The following is a 6,000-nucleotide window of genomic DNA, read 5'->3' on the forward strand; positions in this document are numbered from 1 at the left end:
GGACCTCCACAACCGCAGACCACGTGTTACCACGCCAGCCCAGGACCTCCACAACCGCAGACCACGTGTAACCACGCCAGCCCAGGACCTCCACAACCGCAGACCACGTGTAACCACGCCAGCCCAGGACCTCCACAACCGCAGACCATGTGTAACCACGCCAGCCCAGGACCTCCACATCCGGCTTCTTCACCTGCGGGGTCGTCTGAGATCAGCCAGCTGGACAGTGGATGAAACTGTGGGTTTGCAGAACCAAATCATTTCTGCACAAACTGTCAGAATCCGCCTCAGGGAAGCACATCTGCGTCCTCACCGTCTTCACCAGGGTCTTGAGCTGACTGCAGTTTGGCGTCGTAACCGACTTCAGTGGGCAAATGCTCACCTTTGACGGCCTCTGGCCTCGCTGGAGAAGTGTGCTCTTCACTGATTAATCCCGGTATCAACTGTACCAGGCAGATGGCAGACAGCATGTATGGTGTCGTGTGGGTGACTGGTTTGCTGATTGTCAACGTTGTGAACAGAGTGACCCATGGTGGTAGTGGGGTTATGGTATGGTGTTTGCTGATGTCAACGTTGTGAACAGAGTGACCCATGGTGGTGGTGAGGTTATGGTATGGGTAGGCATAAGTTACGAAAAACAAATACAATTGCATTTTATCAATGGCAATTTGAATGCACAGAGATACGGTGATGAGATCCTGAGGCCCATTGTCGTGCCATTCATCCACCGCCATCACTTCATGTTTCAGCATGATAATTCACAGCCCCATGTCGCAAGGATCTGTACACAATTCCTGGAAGCTGAAAATGTCCCAGTTCTTCCATGGCCTGCATACTCGCCACACAAGTCACCCATTGAGCATGTTTGGGATGCTCTGGATTGATGTGTACAACAGAGTTTTCCAGTTCCAATATCCAGCAACTTCAAAACAGCCATTGAAGTGGAGTGGGACAACATTCCACAAGCCACAATCAACAGCCTGATCAACTCTAAGCGAGGGAGATGTGTCTCGCTGCATGAGGCAAATGGTGGTCACACCAGATACTGATTGGTTTTCTGATCCACGCCCCTAACTTTTTATTAAGGTATCTGTGACCAACAGATGCATATCTGTATTCCCAGTCATGTGAAATCCATAGATTAGGGCCTAATGAATTTATTTCAATTGACTGTATCTCAGCAAAATCTTTTAAATTGTTGCATGTTGTGTTTATATTTTTGCTCAGTGTAATAGCTTGCTCAGCTAACACAAATATATGTCCATGTGTGGGCGTAAATACCTTGATACAGGAAGCAGTTTGACCTGAGTGATAATGATATCTCGGTTGACAACAGGTAAAACGATCTTATACAGAATAATACACCTGTCAAAATTAGGGAGGGAGGGAGATGGAGGCAGGCGGGGAGGGAGGCATGGAGACGGAGGCAGGGAGGGAGACAGAGGCAGGTAGGGAGGCAGGTGGGGAGAGAGGCATGGAGACGGAGGCAGGGAGGGAGACGGAGGCAGGTAGGGAGGCAGGCAGGGAGGGAGGCAGGGAGGGAGGGAGGGAGACGTAGGGAGGGAGGGAGGCAGGGAGGGAGACGTAGGCAGGGAGGGAGGGAGACGTAGGCAGGGAGGGAGACGTAGGGAGGGAGGGAGGCAGGGAGGGAGACGTAGGCAGGGAGGGAGACGTAGGCAGGGAGGGAGGCAGGGAGGGAGGGAGGCAGGGAGGGAGGGAGACGTAGGCAGGGAGGGAGGGAGACGTAGGCAGGGAGGGAGGGAGGGAGGCAGGCAGGGAGGGAGACGTAGGCAGGGAGGGAGGGAGACGTAGGCAGAGAAGGAGACGGAGGCAGGTATGGAGGGAGGCATGGAGAAGGAGGCAGGGAGGGAGACGGAGGGAGGCATGGAGAAGGAGGCAGGGAGGGAGACGTAGGCAGGGAGGGAGGCATGGAGACGGAGGCAGGCAGGGAGGGAGACAGAGGCAGGGAGGGAGGGAGACGGAGGGAGGGAGGCATGGAGAAGGAGGCAGGGAGGGAGACGGAGGGAGGCATGGAGAAGGAGGCAGGGAGGGAGACGTAGGCAGGGAGGGAGGGAGGCATGGAGACGGAGGCAGGCAGGGAGGGAGACGGAGGCAGGGAGGGAGGGAGACGGAGGCAGGTAGGGAGGGAGGCATGGAGAAGGAGGCAGGGAGGGAGACGGAGGGAGGCATGGAGAAGGAGGCAGGTTTTACCGGAGATGTTTGTTCTGGAAATTCTTACACAGGGACACTCAAAGTCAGTCTTAATATTAATAATTGTTTATTGACAGCAAGCTGGAGAAGTTCCAACCAAATCAATGCACCATAGTACACATGTCAATCAGGAGCTCTCCTGGGGCAGTCCCAGCAGTTTTCTTATATACAGCTATACACAGACCAATTATATGTGCATGATTTAGCATAATTAATTCATCATTACCGTTTTGTTTCATTCATGTGAATGACAAATGTTGGTTCTTAACATGTGACAGACCAATACCTCACGAGGCTTCTTCTCTCTGCGCTGAGACCTTGAAACTGAGATATCTTTCGTTCTCAAAACAAGGTCTGGGCGTACTGCCAAATTGCAGATACTGATAGTGAGAATTGGTTCAGTCAGTCACTTGCATGAACACAGAAATTAGTTATAAGAAAAGCACAAACATTTCAATTCCCATTACATGTTCTAGAATGTTGTTACAGGCTTGTCATAGCAGAGATCTTCTAGAATGTTGTTACAGGCTTGTCATAGCAGAGATGTTCTAGAATGATGTTACAGGCTTGTCATAGCAGAGATGTTCTAGAATGATGTTACAGGCTTGTCATAGCAGAGATGTTCTAGAATGTTGTTACAGCCTTGTCATTGCAGAGATGTTCTAGAATGTTGTTACGAGCTTTGTGCATTACCCTGTAGCTCTGAAATACACTTTCTAATTGCATTGTCAGTGGAACAAGTAAAGTTACCTGAAACTGCAGAGAAAGACAACATAGTTACATGTACTTTTTGGTCAGTACAGTCAGTTATATCATCATCACATAGTTTGTGTTATCATGTTTGGCTCAGTTCTTCAGGTTCCACTTAGTCTGTATTCTCTTGCCCATTTTAGAGTCTGGATTCAGGCAGATATATTTTGATGGTATTTTCAACTGCACCCTGTTAAGGAAAAGTACTTTAATGACAGAAATGGCCAGGTGTTTACTTACACGGTAAAATAGTACTTACATAATAATAACTTATGAACTATTCAAAAGTACCACATCATAAGTTAATATGCCAAGGAAATCTAGAAACATTGTACTCAGTGTAGTGGCCTATACTGTATGTTGCATAATTACATAATGACATATATTGGCATACATATTATAGTGGCACATCACAGGCAATTTAAGTGGGATATACACTACCGTTCAAAAGTTTGGGGTCACTTAGACATTGTTAATTTCATAAATGACTATTGTAGCTGGAAACGGCAGATTTTGTATGGAAAATCTACATAGGCGTACAGAGGCCCATTATCAGCAACCATCACCCCTGTGTTCCACTGGCACGTTGTGTTAGCTAATCCAGATTTATAATTTGAAAAGGATAATTGATCATTAGAAAACCCTTTTGGAATTATGTTAGCACAGCTGAAAACTGTTGTCCTGATTAAAGAAGCAATAAAACTGTCCTTCTTTTCGACTAGTTGAGTATCTGGAGCATCAGCATTTTTGCCTAGAAGGCCAGCATCCCGGGGGTCGCCTCAGACTGGTGTTTTACAGGTACTATTTAATGAAGCTGCCAGTTGAGGACTTGTGAGGCATCTGTTTCTCAAACATGACACTCTAATGTACTTGTCCTCTTGCTCAGTTATGCACCGGGTCCTCCCACTCCTCTTTCTATTCTGGTTAGAGACAGTTTGCGCTGTTCTGTGAAGGGAGTAGTACACAGCGTTGTACGAGATCTTCAATTTCTTGGCAAGTTCTCGCATGGAATATCCTTCATTTCTCAGAACAAGAATAGATTGGCGAGTTTCAGAAGAAAGGTCTTTGTTTTTGGCCATTTTGACCCTGTAATCGAACCCACAAATGCTGATGCTCCAGATACTCAACTAGTCTAATGAAGGCCAGTTGTATTGCTTCTTTAATCAGGACAACAGTTTTCAGCTGTGCTAACATAATTGCAAAAGGGTTTTCTAATGATCAATTAGCCTTTTAAAATGATAAACTTGGATTAGCTAACACAACGTGCCATTGGAACACAGGAGTGATGGTTGCTGATAATAGGCCTCTGTACGCCTATGTAGATAGTCCATAAAAAATCTGCCATTTCCAGCTACAATAGTCATTTACAACATTAACAATGTCTACACTGTATTTCTGATCAATTCTGAGGATATTTTAATGGTCGAAACACTTCTAAGTGACCCCAAACTTTTGAACGGTAGTGTAGGTGCATAAGAGAGTGTAAATGAAAAAAACGCACACTATCTCCACATGGTCACACATTACACTCCTCTGATGAACGGTGGATTGGACTATGTTACTGGAATTCACACGGTCCCGTGTTTTCAGACAGAGGCAACGTTGTCTGCTGTGCATCAGGAACGCTGTGAGGAACAGGAGACAAAACGAGGAGCACTCTATGGCACGTTTCATAAACAAGTACTTTAGCATTTTGTGAATGTTATTGAGCAAACAGAAAACAGAAACACTGAAAATGGACACTATTCACATCAAGGAAGCTAAAAGTGTATATATTTCATTTATTTTATGAATAGATACTGTATACAACTGATATAGTGTATTATAAAAACACTTACATTATGATATGAAATATTGTCGGTTATTAAAACACATCACAATATATTATAACAGCACTTCATATTTATTTATTTTCTTTTTTCAACCAGACAAGTCAGTTAACAAATTCTTATTTTCAATGATGGCCTAGGAACAGTGGGTTAACTGCCTTTTCAGGGGCAGAACGACAGATTTGTACCTTGTCAGCTCGGGGATTTGAACTTGCAACCTTCCGGTTACTAGTCCAATGCTCTAACCACTAGGCTACCCTGCCGCCATATAACATACCATATAACATATCGTATATATATCGTATAACATATCATATAACATATCGCATAACATATCGCATAACATATCGCACTGGTCTTACCATCAGTTGAAATCATCAGTGTCACCAAAACCACGACGACAATCAATCCCTTCATTTTGACCAGTTGATAAATAAAATCCTGAAATACTACTGGCTTTTCTTTTACCAAGGACAAATGAAGCGCACACAGTGTGTGAAGGCATTTTATAGCAGCTAGGAAAGGAATCCCCCCCCACCACTGGGGAACCCTGGGTAACCCTCATCATTACAGTACATTGTGTGTTTTATCTGGGCATAGAGAGCGTGACGAGATGAATGAAAGTAGAACAAACCCTTTCATGATTATCAAATATCAAATAGTGGGTGTTTATATGTTTCCTGTTTTGTACATGTACAAGTATGTGGTATGCGGGAAATATCCCAACATCACGTGAGACAACCTCGGATAGCGGGGTCACGACCCGCGTCAGTCATTATCCACGTATCAATTGGCCAAATTTATTTCATTTGGAAACGTGTTGTTGGGAATGGGATATACTTTTGGGGTCCCAATTGAAACTAATCACAACTTTTCATAAAGGCTTAATGAAATCCTTCATAAGCCATTTATAAGGCCTACATAGATGCTTCAGAAATCATTCATGAACAAATAGCATGCATGGAGGTTAAAGGATTATCCCTTGTGGCAAAGCACCAGATGTAACAACCTTGTATCCTCCAGAGACCGAGCATTTCATTTTTTGTCCGTATCTCTAAGGCCATACTGTGATATACTTTATTTTACATACTTGATTTATTTTGCTCCTTTGCACCCCATTATTTTTATTTCTATTTTGCACATTCTTCCACTGCAAATCTACCATACCAGTGTTTTACTTGCTATATTGTATTTACTTTTCCACCATGGC

General features: G+C 44.6%; 1 long non-coding RNA gene across 1 annotated transcript; it reads right to left on the minus strand.

Moving 5' to 3' along the window:
* Positions 1 to 2,261: 2,261 nt before the first annotated feature.
* LOC109877866 (uncharacterized) lies at positions 2,262 to 5,272 on the minus strand. The gene is made up of 3 exons (XR_002253295.2): positions 5,153 to 5,272; positions 4,463 to 4,586; positions 2,262 to 3,151 (listed from the first exon to the last, which is right to left on the minus strand). It is a non-coding gene; the product is annotated as an uncharacterized LOC109877866 (long non-coding RNA).
* Between the last annotated feature and the right edge of the window lie 728 nt (positions 5,273 to 6,000).

This window comes from Oncorhynchus kisutch, linkage group LG3 (assembly GCF_002021735.2).
Source record: "Oncorhynchus kisutch isolate 150728-3 linkage group LG3, Okis_V2, whole genome shotgun sequence".
NCBI classification, from domain to species: Eukaryota; Metazoa; Chordata; class Actinopteri; order Salmoniformes; family Salmonidae; genus Oncorhynchus; species Oncorhynchus kisutch.